This window comes from Castor canadensis, chromosome 3, assembly GCF_047511655.1.
Source record: "Castor canadensis chromosome 3, mCasCan1.hap1v2, whole genome shotgun sequence".
NCBI lineage: Eukaryota > Metazoa > Chordata > Mammalia > Rodentia > Castoridae > Castor > Castor canadensis.
In genome coordinates, this window is record NC_133388.1 from 59,617,438 (window position 1) to 59,633,926 (window position 16,489).

General features: G+C 36.1%; 1 pseudogene; it reads right to left on the reverse strand.

Moving 5' to 3' along the window:
- Positions 1-15,289: 15,289 nt before the first annotated feature.
- On the reverse strand, positions 15,290-15,732 carry LOC141421292 (riboflavin kinase pseudogene; annotated as a pseudogene).
- Between the last annotated feature and the right edge of the window lie 757 nt (positions 15,733-16,489).

The following is a 16,489-nucleotide window of genomic DNA, read 5'->3' on the forward strand; positions in this document are numbered from 1 at the left end:
CAGGGAAAAATTGCTTTGAATTACACCCAACAGGAAGAAATAAAGAAGGGTATAATTTAACAGATACTCGGATTATCAAGTTGTATGTTATCAGATAACTTAGGTTATCCCAGAGGCTAGAACTTTTGAAGTATATTTTTTTATTCTCTCTGTCATTTTAGAATGTTGTCCTGAGGCCCTAACTTCTGAGAACATCAACACATGCTTACCACCTTCACGGCCATCTATTATTAGTGATTTGTTAAGGAGAATAATAATTGCACATTGGGAATGTTCTCTTCTTGGAACTCTTTCATATTAAAATCTTTGAATATAAACTAAGTAATAAAAGATGCAATAGAAATGAGAGGGCAAAACTTTTTACCACTGAACTTTAATTTTTCAGTGCTGGGAATTTAACTCAGGGCCTTACACATGCTAGGCAGGCATTTTACCATTGAGCTACATCCCCACCTCCTACCACTGAGATTATTTTTACCTTCACCAAGTTTAAAGTAGAAAAAAAAATGTGTTATATTAGACTGTTTTACAAACTTTCATGCTTTAAATATTATTTTCTGGCTTTTTTTTTCCCCACTGGGTGACCATGAAATTACTGTAGAATATAAAACTGAAAAAATTTACTTAAAATTATGTACATATAATATAGGCATTATATATTTTATAAATAAAACAGATTCAAATATAGAGTAAAATGGAAATAAACTGGAAAAAACTTTAGTAAACCTTGAAACCCAGTGGGTTTTTTTTTTTTTTTTGCCTTTTGTTATTATTATTGTGTAGGAGCTCTGTGAAACTGAGTGATAACAGACAATTTTTCATGGTCTCTTGAATTTCTTGCTAACCAAAGCATTGAAAGCTCAGGTTCTAGATGATCTTTTCAAAAATGTTTGCATAACAAACACTGTTCAGTAACATAAAGTGATCTTCCTCTATGGAAAAGCTTAAGCAGTTTTGCTTACAGTCCCATATAAAGGATTAGGGTTTCTTAACTCAGATTCCTCAAGTGTGATGCAAATACACTGTACAGCATCCATCTGGGCTCATTCTCATGTGATCCTTATGGGACTTGAAGGCAAGGAGAACAAAGGGGAGTATTAAGCTCATGCTGACAGTTCTGCTGTTAGTAACAAACCCTTTGCATCTGAGTCAGCAATGCGGTCTTCTGCCGACATTCTTAAAACTGTGCCAGGCAACTTGTTAGTTTGCAAACAGGCTAAACTGTAGATCCTCCATAGTTCTTAATATTGGTAACACTGTACTTCAGAGGTTTCTTGTATTCCCCTGGAAGTTGAAATTTGTTGTTATTGTTTAAAAATTAGGAATGAAAAGGAAATAGAGATTTAAAGCTAAAAAAAATTATAACTTCAATGCATAGTTTGGACAGACAAGAAAAATTATAACTTCAATGCATAGTTTGGACAGACAAGAAGTAATAGGTATATATTAAAATACCTGACAAAAGAGAAAATAGTAGCTCATTAAAGGAAAGAAATAAAAATCAGCTCCTGGGCTTAGAAAGGGCTAAATTAGGCACATTAATCTCTAAGCACACTTGGAACTTTTTCTGTTAAGAACCTCACTCTTTGTCTAACCTCTGGGTCCTGTTTTTTCTCTTTAAAGCTTTACTTTCCTTCTGAGTTCACTCTCATACCTGGGAGCTCTGAAATGAACTCTCTGTTCACTGTGAGCATAGCATTTAAGATGTCACAGGTTCAACACACTTCTTTTGCCACTTTCATTGCATGGATTGTGCTTGTTTTGATATGGCCTTGATTTCTAAGCTACTTCAGAAAATTGTAAGATGTGATGGTTAGAGACAGAGAAAGAGAGAGAGAGAGAGAAAATACATCAAGTCTACACGCTCTCATTGTATGGACAAGGAGAGTAAGACCCAGAGAAATTCAAGTACATTACCCAAGTTGATGCTGCTATATTTGAAATTCATTATAGCAATCCAGGAGTCCACATCACAGGGCTCTCAGAAGCAGAAGAAAGTAAAACATTGTTTTTGATGTCTTCATTTAACAGATCATTGAACTTTTTTTTTTTTTTTTGCAATGCTGGAGAATCAAACCCAAGGCCTCACATACACTAGGCAAATGCTCTACCACATCCCCAGCTCTGAACTATTTTTGTCATATATTGATTATTCCTAATATGGTCTTCAGGTGAAGTTGCTTATGTTTGAGCTCTAGAAATTCTCAAGATCTTCAAAACTCAATAAGCCCGGTATGTAGTGTGTGTCTACAATCCCAGCTACTGCAGAAACAGAAGTAGGAGGATTGAACTGTGAAGTCAGCCTGGGCAAACACACTAGACCCTATCTGAAAAGTAAAAGCAAAAGGACTAGGGGCTCAAATAGTATAACACAAGTCCGAGGCCCTCAATTCAACCCCCACTGTCACCTAAAAAAAGTCTTTGAGACTTGAAATGTATTGTTTAAATATTTATGTTCATTTATTCTCATAATGAACATTGAAAAATTGTAAGTTTCAAGTAGCTTTTAAACTGTGCAAAAAAATGGTAAGAAAAAAATTTTTAAATGTTCCCATTGGATCAGGAAAGATTAGTCTTTTAAAACAATACTAGATCATTATTTCTTTTTTGGTTGGACTGGGATTTGAACTCAGGGCTTTGAGCTTGTAAAGCAGATACTCTGTTGCTTGAGCCACATCTCCAGTCCATTTTTTTGCTTTGACTGTTTTGAAGATGGTGTCTTGCAAACTATTTGCCCGGGCTAGCCTCAAACTGTAATTGTCCCAATCTCAGCCTCCCAAGTAGCTAAGATTTCAGACATGAGCCACCAGCACTCAGCAATACCAGAGAATTATTCAATCAAGTCCATATTTCTCTCATATTCCATTCCTCCTGAACCTTGACAACTTTAGCTGTTTTCCAGTTCCCTTCTGGTCTGTACTTTTTAATACATATCATCATTTACTAACACCCTTCATTATCAGCTTAATTTTTCCCATTCACCATCCTGCCTCCAAAATCACAAAATAAATCTTCCATTTGCAGGACTGATAATATTCATTCACTCATGATTGTCATCATGGTCAGCCAGGTCAAATGTCTTACTTAGCCTCTCTTTCCTTTATTCTTCTTCTGTCAGTGTCTTTTGCTTAGTGTTAATGACTAAACCTCCCCAACTGTCCAAACTTTGTTCAAACCCACCCTCTTAATTATCTATCCTGTAGTGGTACCTTCTTTTTAAATTTGTTGAGTGAGTCAGTGCTTCTGACTTCAATGCAACCAGCAGTGCTGACAGCAGGTTAGTTCTTAGTCCTCTCAAAGGTCATTATGGAGGCTCAATTCACTTGGAGACAATAGATATCCTCTTATAATCTCTTCACTTTCTTAGGGCCTTAGATTTCTTCTTCAAATATTTGTTCTATCCTTGCCAATTATAAGATCATTTTCCTTACAGAAGAGGCAGAGGCAAAATTAGATATGTGCCTCTTCCTTCCTGCTTTTTGCAGAAGATCACATCTCAAACAATATCTGGGTGCAGTGTTGTGTGCCTATCATACCAACTATTTGGGAGTCTGAGATCAGGAGAACTGTGGTTCAAGGCCAGCCCTGGAAAAAAGTTGGTGAAACTCCATCTAAATAGAAAAAAGCTAGACATGGTGGTATGCACCTGTCATCCCAACACTGGCAGGAAGCAAAATAGGAGAATTGTGGTCCAGGCTGTCTTGAGCAAAAAGTGAGCTCCTACCTTCAAAATAACCACAGCAAAATGGGCTGAAGGTGTGGCTCAAGCAGTAGAGTACCAGTTTAGTAAGCATGAAGCCCTGAGTTCAAACCCCAGAAGTGAAAAAAAAAATACAGTCCTTCTGACTCTGTTCTTAAAAGTATATGACATCTTTCATTCATTCTCAGTCATGTCTCTTATTTCTTTTTTATTTTTTGTGACTTTAAAAGTCTGAGCTCATTAGCGAATGCTTAGTATATTCATGATGATTTCTTTGGGTCCTTCTGCCTCTTCTTCCTCATTTGTAATCATGTGGCAAGAATTGTCTCTTCCATCATATAATAAAGTTTAGCCTGGACACATGCCATATTATTATGCCATTTTTTTCCTCACAACTTTACAAAATCTATCTTTCTAAAATTTAGAGTATTTTTCATACCCAGTCTTCCTCTCACTGGTTGTCATTAAGTCTGCAGTCAAGCAGTCATAGACATTGTAGACAGAGTCAAGAAAACTTTGATTGTAGGTCAGGCATTGTGGCACTCAACTGTAAATTCCTACTCAGGGGCCAGAGGGAGGAGAATTGTGGTTTAAAGCCAACAAAGGGAAAAGTTCAAGACCCTACCGAAAAAGCAAACTAAAAGCAAAAAGGACTGGGGATGTAGCTCAAATGCAGAGTGCCTGCAAGCAAAAGGCCCTGAATTTAATCCCCAGTACTGCCAAAAACAAAAAATAGACTTGGATTGTAATCTCATATTTTACTCATAGTATGACCACAGAGAAGTTATATAATCTCAGAGCTCCAGTTTTGCCATTTGAAAAGCAAAGTTAATATTCTAATACCTGCCTATGTCACTAATAGTTTGGCATTTTTTGAGACAGCATTAGTTATAGGCAGAATCAAGATTTTGAACTAAGTCTATCTAACTCATACTCTCTCCCAAATACCAGAAACCTGTTTATGTATTGAGACTCAATATAAGATGTTCTCTGACCATTGTAAGCCCCAAGAGAAGTTTTTTCTAAAGTCCTTAAGAGTAGGGTTTTTTTTATAAGACTCCCAATAGAAGTTTCACACAAAGATTCAAGAATCAGAATAGAAACCAGGCATAGTGGCACTTGCCTATCATCTCAGCACTTGAGAGGCTGAATCAGGAAGATCTAGAGCTTGAGGCCAGCATGAGCTACCCAGCAACTTTGAGGCCAGCCTAAGCTGGTAGTTATACCCTGTTTCCAAAAAAAAAAAAAAAAAATCAGAATATAGTCAGACTCCTCAAGTGCCGCACTGGAAGCTACAAGTCAGTGGCATAGTACATATCTTCAAAATTACTTTCTGGAATTTATTATTTCCCAGAATTATTTGCTAGACTTCTAGAGCAGCCAAAATTCACATCAAAGCAGATATGAAGGGTTAGGGACATTGTTCTGTGATAGAGCACTTATCTAGCAGGTGCAAGACTCTTGGTTCAATCTCCATCACTACAAGAAAGCAAAACAAAAAAAGAAACTGCTTCTCAAACTAGATGTGAAGACAGAATGAAAACATTTTCAACACTTTATACATCTTAAGAAGATGAAATTGATGAAATACCTGGTCTGTTTGAGCATATTGAGAGGAAACAAATTAACGAGTATATAGAAGACAAAGCAAAAAAAGACAATTATTAACAAAAGGTTGTACATTCATGTCTTATGGTTCAGTTTGCGAGAGCTTATACAAATTCACAGCAATGTAAACACTAAATTTTAGCCTAACTGAAATTGTAATAAAACTCTACTGAGAAGAAGAGTATATGTACATGCTAGTAAATATATGGATGTGAAAAAAATTAAATACCTCATTTTTTAAAAGAGCTGTCAAACTGGACATGGAGATACAAACCTGAATTCTAACTACTCAAGAGGCTGAGGCAAGAGATACATAATTTTCAGGTCAGCCTAAGCAACATAGTGAGACCCTATCACCAAACAACAAAAACATGAAAAATTATCTTGCATAAAAAAACATAAAGATAATACTTAAGACTAAAAAGTAAAGAAGAATATGCTTGTTGTTAATGATAAAATTGTAAGAAAATGTCTGGGAGGTAAGAGGATAAGAGTTTGCTTTTACTTTTTACTTGAACCAAACCTTGGCTTACTATTTGACTCTTCAAACTGTGTGATTAAAAACAGAAAGAAAACTAACCTTTAAAAAGAATGAAAAAGGTACTGTAGCTCAGTAGTAGGGAACTAACAAGTGCAAATCTCTGGGTTTCCTCCCTAGCACTGTGGGAAAAAAAAAAAGGCTGTTGTTCTCTTGAGAAGAAGACATCAATTCACTAATTAATACTGATTAAATATTGTTAAAGACATGCACAAGTTGTTTAGGGATAATATAACAACAACCTAGAATAGCTTTAACCTAGCGGATAGTTAGACTTGTAGTTCAGGAATACACAGATTTCGGGCAATCTTGGAAATGTATTCCAAAATTTTACAAAATGGTAGCTGTATTTATATCTTTAAACCAAAGGGGGTTATAAATTGTAACACTTGTTAGTCAGGTGTTATGAGTGGGGGTAGTATCTGTCTTGAGAAAGGGGTCTATTGCACAGAAAGGTCACCAAAGGTAAACAATGACCTTTGAAAAAAGGTCAACTCACATGGAGGCAGGGTGCAGCCCAGTTCAAAGATTCAGCTGCACATGTGTCCAAGATCTGATTAATAATGGCCTCCTGGCTTCTTAAAAAGCTAAACATAGATCTGTCATATGATCCAGCAATCCCACTCCTGGGGATATACCCAAAGGAATGCGACACAGGTTACTCCAGAGGCACCTGCACACCCATGTTTATTGCAGCACTATTCACAATAGCCAAGTTATGGAAACAGTCAAGATGCTCCACTACTGACAAATGGATTAAGAAAATGTGGTATTTATACACAATGGAACTTTACTCAGCCATGAAGAATGAAATCTTATCATTTGCAAGTAAATGGACGGAACTGGAGAACCTCATTCTGAATGAGGTTAGCCAGGCTCAGAAGACCAAAAATCATATGTTCTCCCGCATAAGTGGACTTTAATCTAGGACAAATGCAGCAATGTGATTGGACTTGGGTCACATGACAAGGGGAGAGCACACACGGGAGGTATGGGGATAGGTAAGAAACCCAAAAAACATGATAGTATTTGAGGTCCTCACTGCAGAGGAACTAATACAAAAAGTCTAAAGTGACAGAGATCAATATGAGAAGGGGATCAGGAACTAGAGAAAAGGTCAGTTAGAGATGAATCAACTTAGAATGTAACACATTTATACATGGAAGCAATGCTAGAAATCTCCCTGCATAGCTATCCTTATCTCAATGAGCAAAAATGCTTTGTCTTTCTCATGATTGTTTATACTCTCTCTTTGACAAAATTAAGGTAAGGGCAGAACAGATTCTGCCTGAAAGCAAGGGGGAATGGGGGACATGGCGGGGAGAAATGGTCCAAACAATGTATGCACATATGAATAAATGAGAAAAAAATAAATAAATAATGGCCTCCTGGCCATTGTGCCCCAAACCAATACTACTCCATTTTGATTTTTTTCTTGAGAATAAGAAGATTTGATTTATTCTTCTTTGGGCAGAAGGAGGTAGTAAAAAGCCAAATAGATCAGGTTTTCTTATAAAGAGACTTAAATCTTTAATTGGGAATTTTCTAGGCAGGATAACAGGGGAAAGATATTCTAATCTACTCAGGGAAATTAGAAAAGGAATGGAAGCATGAAATTACCTGTCAATTCTCAGGACTGCCAGTTATTACTATGATTAGGTTGTGCTATACATTCAGATGAATGGTAAGTGATGGGGCTAAAAAACCTATGTATCAATCTACAGAATCTTAAAATTACAAATCCAAACATGTATGGTGATTGACATTACTGTCTTACTAAATAACTCAGGAATCAATCTTCACATTTTCCTACCCTTATCCACTTTTATCACTTATTATAACTGACACTTCCTCTGAAATGGATGAAGACTGGTGAGAAAGTGGAACTAGGAGCATTAGTATGTGTTAGTAATATAACTATAAAGGGCGACTTTGTCCACTTTAGTCCAAACTCCCACCATCTCTTACCTGCATTCTCACTAGAGCTTCCTAACTAGTCTTTAGGAATGACTCCTTTCCTTCTATTCTCTACCTGCAGCTAGAGTGATCTCATCAAAATGCAAATCTTACCATGCTAACCCTACTACTTAGAACTCTTCAATGACTTTCCATTCCATTGAGATAAAGACTAATTTTCTTAACCGGTCTTCAAAATTCTGCAGGGTCAAGTCTGAGCACCATCTCCATCATGTCCCTCATGATACACAGTCATCTCTGTCTTCCAGCTGCCATGGTTTGCTTTCAGTAATTTGAACCCTAAATGTGCCCTCCACCACTGGTCTTTTGCTCCTGATTCTACACCTCCTGCCATTCCCACAACTCCAAGCACCACTTTAACAATTATTTTAATTAGTTTCTATTCATCTTGTACATGGTTACCCTCAGGATACCATGTATATATTCTTTATGGCACTGATTATGAATGTAAAATTTTAAATTCACTTGTAAGGTTATTTGATTAAAGTCCTGACTATAAGTTCAATGTCAACAGGAACTATGTTTATATCAATGTATTTTTGTTTAATTATTAAATGACTATGCAGCTTGCTTATTAAAACCTACAAAAAAGTTTAAAGGCCTTAAGTAACAATAGAAAATGCTTTCTGATACAAGAGGAATTTCAGAAAAAAAAAGAGGCTCTCTGATACCATGAGAACTATTTAAATGGACAGTTCTTCTGAAATAACATGAATCTTTTAAGAGCACAAGAAAATATACAAATAAATGTATGATGTTGCTCTTAAGCAGCACACTTAAAACTATGTCAACTTAGAAATGCAGTGGATTTTTACCATAATTTAGTTGGCTTGCCCTTAATCCTTTCTAATTCCTACCTGATCTTTTTAAAAATCAGCACCATTCTGAGAACAGACCCTGAGGAGGTTAATGAGAGTAGAAAACTTACTCAATAAGTAGTCTCTTCTTCCATTTCCCTCTGAGTAAAAAGAAGTGTCATCCTCACAAAGCTTATAGCTGTCAGCAGTCCAGATAATCCATCTATTTTTTTAATTAAACAGACAGAACATAGTTTCATTTGAATTGGCCACTCTCCAATCTTTCTAAAGATTTTCTCTCATACAGGAGCTTATCTATTGAAAAATATTCAAGAATGATACCTCATTTTTCACTTTTTTACTAAAAGTAAAAATTCTAATTTACTGATACATGTACTTCCTTAACCTATTTTAAACCACATGTTTTTTCCAGAAAAACAGTGAATAATATTTTAATTTAACTAACTTTGGGTATTTAAGTGCTATTATGTCTTTGCTTTTTAGATGAGTGGCAGGAACAAAGAAGTATCAACAAATAGCAGGAAAATGACTTTATTAATAACAATAAGTCACCAAGGCAACTATTGAGCTCAAAAAGGAACTCATTGCCCTTGTTTGTCTGTTCATCTATACAGCAAAGGTTCACAAAAAGTACTTGCTAGACACTCTGCTAAACTAAGTCCCTGCCTTAAAGAAGTTCAGAATCCAGTCAAAAAAAAATTAACATAGTTCAAGAGGTGCCAATATAAATATTGGGCATTGCTGATGAAAGAAGAATTATCTTTAAAAAGGAGACAAAAGCAATTTATTTCTGTGCTTTATAGTTTCTGTAGCCCACTAATGTTCAAAGGTCCATGTCGTTTGTTTGCCTAAATGACTAAAGAGGTGAGGACTTACATTGAGAAAGACCTTTAGTGCTTAATTTTATGCAATTTTCTGAATTGAAGAAAATAGATCACACGAAGGTTTATGACATTAAATTTCTCATTTAGAAAAAATATCTTGGCATGGTATGGAAGACAAATTTGAAGGAAGGAAAATTTTCCATGAAGTCTAAAAGCAACTGCTAAAATAGGAGGCAGTTTATATTACCAGAAATATAAAAAAATTAATATTGTACTTAAGTCGACTTACTAGAGAGTTTGAAATACCCAATGCAATACCCTTGCAATACAAATAATTAGTTCTAGAAAAATCACCAAACCCCATTCTTTAAAGTTTGAGCATTTAGTCCCAAAATTACCAGTGGTTAATTTCTAACTATTTTTTTTAACATTACCAAGATAGCCTTAACATTTCCTTTGGCGTAACTAAACTTTAGACAAATTTCTTCCTGATCTCCCTTTTCGTAACAGCATTTACTTTAGAAGCATTTCTTTTTTTTTTTTTAATTTTTATTGTTCTATTATTCATATGTACATACAATGCTTAGGTCATTTCTCCCCCCTGCCCCCACCCCCTCCCTTAACACCTACTCCGCCCCCTCCCTCTCACCCCCACCCCCTCAATACCTGGCAGAAACTATTTTGCCCTTATCTCTAATTTTGTTGAAGAGAGAGTATAAGCAATAATAGGAAGGACCAAGGGTTTTTGCTAGTTGAGATAAGGATAGCTATACAAGGAGTTGACTCACATTGATTTCCTGTGCATGTGTGTTACCTTCTAGGTTAATTCTTTTTGATCTAGCCTTTTCTCAAGTTCCTAGTCAGCATAGAGATTTTATTTGAGGAGCTAATGCATATTCATATAGGAAAATACATGAATATGTACCTCATATTCATATTCATGTACCTCAGTGATATCTGCCTCCTGGTACATATTCATTTCTTTGTGTAGGTCCTCATCAACTTCTCACCCCTCACATTGAATAGGACAGACCTGTGTACACAATGCAATAATATGGAAATGATCCATGTGTGAGCTCCAAAGCTAAGCTACAAAAGTGATTTTGATTTCTGCCTTGTTCTCTTGGATCACTATCTGGAGGAGGTCAATTGTCATGTTGGGAGTATATTCTAGTAGTCTTATGAAGAAGTCCACATAGCAAGGAATTGTACTATCCCACAACTAGCAAGGAACTGAAACCTTCTACCAACAGCCATGTAAGTAAGTCATCCTTAAAGTAGATTTTCCATCCCCAATCACAGTTTCAGATGATTGTCACTCTTGGCTGCAATCTCATGAAAGACTCTGAGTTAAAATCACCCAGGTTAGCCACTTTCAGATTCCTGACCCATAGAAACTGTATGAGATTATAAATGTGTATTATTTGAAGATGGTAGGTTGTTATGAAGAAATAGCTAATCAATACAGAAGATTAAGGCATTGAAAGATAAAAGTTAAAATTACAAAAGAAAGACCATTGATGTGCAAGATATCTGGATATGCAAGGCCCTGGTTTTGACCCCCAACACTGAAGAGAAAAAAAAAAAGAAATCTGGGGGATACAGAAAAAGAAAGTGTTTTCTGAGTTGAAATAATTTGCTTCAGATATAAGAAAAAATACCTCTTTCATTTCAGAAAGGTGAAGTAACAGAAAGGCTATAGGAAGTTAAGTTGTTGGTCAGTGGCAGAAAACAAGGAAACATGCATGTAATGCGTCTAACTTTTTCCTCTAATAAGAAAAAAGTGAAGTTATCTATTAAGAGTGATAAAGGCTTTGTGTATTGGTTCAAGCCTGCAATCCCAGCTAGTTGGAAGGCAGAGATAAGAGGATCACAGTTTGAGGCCAGTCTGAACAAAAAGTAAACAAGACCCTGACTCAAAGAACAAGTGAGTACAGTGGCTCACTGCTGTAACCCAGCTACTTGGGAGGCAAAGATAGGAGGATCACAGTCCAAAGCTAGGCTTAAGCAAAATGGAGACCCTATCTGAAAAGTAATTAAAGCAGAAATGCCTAGGGGCATGACTTAAGTGGTAGAATGCTTGCCTAGCAAGCATGAGTCCCTGAGTTCAAACCCCAATTAAAAGAAAAAAGTGATAAAGTGGCCCAATTTGTGATACAGCACTGTAGCACTGGTGACTATAGGTATGGCACAGGAGCCTGGTACTGGCCCTTCCACAGTTATCTGCTTAGAGCCAGGCAAAAAAATCCCAAAGTATATGACTAGTGACTATAAATAATGTAAATGTAAACTAGTACAACCACTCTGGAAAAAAATTTGGAGGCTACTTAAAAAGCTAAACATTGATCTACCATTTGATCCAGCAATACCACTCTTGGGGATATACCCAAAAGACTGTGACACAGGTTACTCTAGAGGCACCTGCACACCCATGTTTATTGCAGCACTATTCATAATAGCCATGTTATGGAAACAGCCAAGATGCCCCACCACTGACGAATGGATTAAGAAAATGTGGTATCTACAGGAAAGAGTAGGAAATACTCTGGAATTAGTAGGTATAGGTAAGAACTTTCTCAACGAAACCCCAGCAGCACAGCAACTAAGAAATAGCATAGATAAATGGGACCTCATAAAACTAAAAAGCTTCTGTTCATCAAAAGAAATGGTCTCTAAACTGAAGAGAACACCCACAGAGTGGGAGAAAATATTTGCCAGCTATACATCAGACAAAGGACTGATAACCAGAATATATAGGGAACTTAAAAAACTAAATTCTCCCAAAACTAATGAACCAATAAAGAAATGGGCAAGTGAACTAAACAGAACTTTCTCAAAAGAAGAAATTCAAATGGCCAAAAAACACATGAAAAAATGCTTACCATCTCTAGCAATAAAGGAAATGCAAATTAAACCATGCTAAGATTCCACCTCGCCCTTGTTAGAATAGCCATCATTAGCAACACCAACAACAACAGGTGTTGGTGAGGATGTGGGGAAAAAGGAACCCTCTTACACTGTTGGTGGGAATGTAAACTAGTACAACCACTCTGGAAAAAAATTTGGAGGCTACTTAAAAAGCTAAACATTGATCTACCATGTGATCCAGCAATACCACTCTTGGGGATATACCCAAAAGACTGTGACACAGGTTACTCCAGAGGCACCTGCACACCCATGTTTATTGTGGCACTATTCACAATAGCCAAGTTATGGAAACAGCCAAGATGCCCCACCACTGACAAATGGATTAAGAAAATGTGGTATCTATACACAATGGAATTTTATGCAGCCATGAAGAAGAACGAAATGTTATCATTTGCCGGTAAATGGATGGAATTGGAGAACATCATCTGAGTGAGGTTAGCCTGGCCCAAAAGACCAAAAATCTTATGTTCTCCCTCATATGCAGACATTAGATCAAGGGCAAACACAACAAGAGGATTGGACTTTGAGCACATGATAAAAGCGAGAGCACACAGGGGAGGGGTGAGGATAGGTAAGACACCTAAAAAATTAGCTAGCACTTGTTGCCCTTAACACAGAGAAACTAAAACAGATACCTTAAAAGCAACTGAGGCCAGTAGGAAAAGGGGACTAGCAACTACAGAAAAGGTGAGATCATAAAGAATTAACCTAGAAGGTAACACACATGCACAGGAAATTAATGCGAGTCAACTCCCTGTTTGGCTATCCTTATCTCCACCAGCAAAAACACTTGTTCCTTCCTATTATTGCTTATATTCTCTCTTCAACAAAATTAGAGATAAGGACAAAATAGTTTCTGCTGGGTATTGAGGGGGTCGGGAGGAGAGGAAGGGGGTGGTGTGGGTGGTAAGGGAGGGGGTGGGGGCAGGAGGGAGAAATGACCCAAGCCTTGTATGCACGTATGAATAATAAAACAATAAAAAAGAAAAATAACAATAATAATGCATCAATGCATCTAAATGTACCTTGGCCCCAGAGAGAAGCTTTCAGAGACAGATTACCATTTTTAGGGGCTCCCCCAGTTTATGCTGAATAACACAATTGCAAAGTTGAGACAAATCTGGGCTTGAATTGTCCCCTAGTGCTGAAATAACAACACACTAATAGCAAACTCATGACAAACCTGAACTTATAGCATCACCTAATGCTAAAATAGCAGAACTGACAACAGGCTTATAGTAATAAGCAGCCTGCTGAGAACATAAGTAGCAGCAAACACAAAGAAAGCCAGGTGATGAAGACTGGAATAAATATCTAATCCCTCAATACCCAGATGACAATGCATATAAACCATCAAGAACCTTCAGGGCCTAACTTTCTCTCTGTATAGCTATCTTTATCTCAAACTGGCAAAAATGCTATGTCTTTCTTATTATCTCTTATGTTTTCTCTTCAACAAAATTGGAAAACAAGAGAGTGAAACAGGATCTGCCTGGAAGAGGGGGAAAGGGGAAAGAGGAAGGGAGGTGGCCCAAACAATGTATACACATCACACATGTGAGTAAATGTAAAAATGATAAATTTTTTAAAAAAGGATTTAAGGAATTTACAAAAATCATATACCTTTACATAAAAAGAAAAAAATAAGGTTCAATCCCCAACAGTGCAAAACAAAAATCTTTTTAAAAAATGGATTAATTTCTCTAAAAGAGAGAGAGTAACTAAAATGATTACATGAACAAGACCCAACTAAATGTTGATTACAAGAAACATACAGACTGAAAGTGAAGGGATGGAAATATTCCATGAAAATGGAACCCAAAATAAAGTAGAAGTGGCCACACTTATATCAGATAATATCAACTTTAAATCAGAAGCAGTGAGAAGAGACAAGCAATGTGATTACATAATAATACAGATGTTAATTCAGTCAGAATTCTAAATATATATATCCAATGGTGGAGTACCCAAATATACAAAGCAAATATTAACAGACCTCAAGGTAGAAATATAATCCAATATAACAGTAGAGGACTTTAACACCCCACCTTAGTCAATGGACAGATCATCTAGACAGAAAATCAACAAAGAAAGAGCAGAGTTAAATTGCACCCTAGATCAAATAGACCTAGCGGACATCTATGAAATATCCCATTCAACAGCAGAATACACTTTCTTCTTATCAGCACATGGAATATTCTCCAGTATAAGTCATATGATAAACCACAAAAAAAGTCCTAACTATTTTTTTCAATAAACACTCATTTTGCTGTCTTGAAAGAAAATCTGATAGGCAGAGAATCTAGGCCACTTAGAAGTGTGGCAACTCTACACATGTCATAAACATGGAGACATTACAATGAATTGACTATGTAAGGGAAATGACTAGAACAAAATTCACAAAAGTCTTCATGACTATAATAAATGCACAAAATATCAAAATACAGTCCAAATTTTCCTCTTCAGGTTTATAATAAATTATAAGCTATTTATGTTTAATGCATTGACTATTATAAGCCTTCTCTGTTTAGTAGCATATACTACACAAATACATTTGTTGATATTTTACCATGAGAATTATAATTCTCATCTCAAATTAGTGACTTCCATTTTTACCCATATTTATAAACATTTGGTTTCTATTATCAGATACTTATATCTTTCTAGCAGTTCATTTCAATGAACATATAATATTTTTTAAAACCTTGATTTTTAAAAGAATCTTCTTAGTACTGTATTTTGGTGAGTTTGATTTAACAGTTGAATCGTAATAGTGCAACTAAGCTGTTTAAAGTAATTCACAATTGTAGGAAGGTGTTTAACTTTTAAAATAGAATCAAGTTATGAACAGTGAAACACTGGAAAACAGTGAAAGAATAAATAAGGTAAATTTTCATCAATGACCATTCATAAGTTTGCCTTTAAAAACCTGGAACAATTATTGTCTTTGAGCTTCAACTGTTCTGGTAAACCTAGTTATTTTTTAACTTCTTCAATATCACCTTGAATTACTGAAATAAGTGACTAAAGAATCAAAGTTCTTTTCTGACTTGAAGTAGCCAACAATGACCATATTGAGGACTTCCCACATACAAATCTTCTTTGAAAGTATGCATAATATGAGTTTTCATGGACCTTTTCAAATTACAGCTTATGCTCACCACAATATTATGGCACTTCCAACACTGGCCCAACCACAATAAATGCCAGTGAACACATCAGCAAGAAGATTGTCTACTACTTGTTCAGAAAAATTAGCTATGATGATATGCAGCTGCTTGGAGCTGCAGCCAATACCTGCACCACTTGGCCATGACAAATGTACAGCAAGTTTCTCATGATGCTGTCTTCTGGGTATGCTCAAGCCACCCAAAGACAGGTGCCCAGACTTTCTTCCTCTACCAATATGGGAGAGAGGGGTAAGAAAGACCTCTGCCAGCTGGCAGGGTGGGAGCATCACTTGCAGGTGGAATAGATGACAAATCACAGTGGTTCTCTCACACCACTGACCCAAAAGAAGATGCACCCAAAAGGTGCAGCTCTCTCAACTAATTTTTAAAAATTTAAATCATATCAAGTATCTCTTCCAACCATAATGCTATACAACTAGAAATCAATAGCAAGAAAAACATTGAGAAATACATAAATACATGGAAATAAACAATTTATTCTTGAACAGCCAATGGATCAAGGAAGGCATTGAGAAGGAAATTAAAAGACTCCTTGAAACAAATGAAAATGGATACACAATATAGAAAAGCCTATGGGATATAGCAAAAGCAATACTAAGAAGGGAGTTTATAGCAATCAGTATATACATTTTTCAAAACAAAGTGGAAAGATCTCAAGTAAAAAGAACCCTATCACTGTTATCTCAAGGAGCTATAAAAATAGGAATAAACCAAACACAAGATGAAAGGATCCTTCATCATATGCAAACCAATAAACATGATACATCATATCAACAGAATGAAGGGCAAGGTGAAAAGGCATTTGATAAAACTCAACATTCCTCAGGATTAGTAGAAGGAAAGAAAATATAAAAATTGGAAAAAAATGAATGAAATGATGTTACAAAATATTACAAAGGACAGAA